Source organism: Chrysemys picta, chromosome 19, assembly GCF_011386835.1.
Source record: "Chrysemys picta bellii isolate R12L10 chromosome 19, ASM1138683v2, whole genome shotgun sequence".
NCBI classification, from domain to species: Eukaryota; Metazoa; Chordata; order Testudines; family Emydidae; genus Chrysemys; species Chrysemys picta.
Genome location: NC_088809.1, coordinates 6,807,285 through 6,808,386, shown reverse-complemented (window position 1 = coordinate 6,808,386; position 1,102 = coordinate 6,807,285).

Genomic DNA, 1,102 nt, shown 5'->3' with positions numbered 1-1,102 from the left:
AAGGGGGGCACCTCCCTCGTGGGGGGAGACCCTCTGGGAATAGAGAAGGTGGGGGGCACCCCCCTGCGAGAGGGAGGGGCTCACCTGAAGAGGGGTACACACCCCAGTGAGGGGGACCTCCTGGAGAGTCAGCTACTTATCCAGCCTCTGGGGGGACATAGTACAAGGCACCTCCCAGAGACATCCCTGACTTGGAGGCTCTGGTTATGGCAATAAAACACCAGCAAATTGCTCTAGTGTGGACACAGTTAGATTGGTATTAAAATGCTTATACGGGTGGTGTTTATGGAGTTCCTCTGGCTATAGCACTTTTGCTGGTATAACCCTGTCTACAGTAGGGCTTTTATTGGCATAGTTATGTTGGTTTAAAAAAAAAAATCACACCCTCTCTGACCAAATAGCTATGCCAGTAAAACTTCCACGTGTAGACTGGGTCGAAGGCCCTGTCTTGAGGGGGTAAAAGGCTGGGAAGGTTTTCCATCGCGTTAGCTGAGTCAAGTTGGCTTAACATAGTTGAAAAAAGAACAGGAGTACTTGTGGCACCTTAGAGAGTAACAAATTTTATTTGAGCCCACGAAAGATTATGCTCAAATAAATTTGTTAGTCTCTAAGGTGCCACAAATACTCCTGTTCTTTTTGCGGATACAAACTAACACGGCTGCTACTCTGAAACCTGTCATAGTTGAAAAACTCTCTTAATACCAGTGAGGACACAAACTAACATGTCTGAAGTTGTGCTACAGCCTAAGCTGTCCCTTGAGCAGTTTATCATGGGTTACAGACATGACATTTGCCTTGTCTATATTAGATTTTTCTAGCATGTGCCAAGGTCACACCTTTAAAACCCAGCTCTAGATGAGGTACTGTGCTACACCACCACCTGCCAACAGGGCTTCTTATGTGTTTGCCTACATTATACAAGTATTAACAGGGTTTTTCAGTCAGGTTAAGCTAACACAATTGAAAAACACCCTTGCTCAAAACAGGACCTAAGGGGAAAGGAAGGGCTGCCTCTCAGAAATACACACGCATATCCCCAACCCTTGAAAGAAGACAGGTAAGGCCAGGGTAGTGAGCTCCACCCCAAGAAGATAGCTCTGCA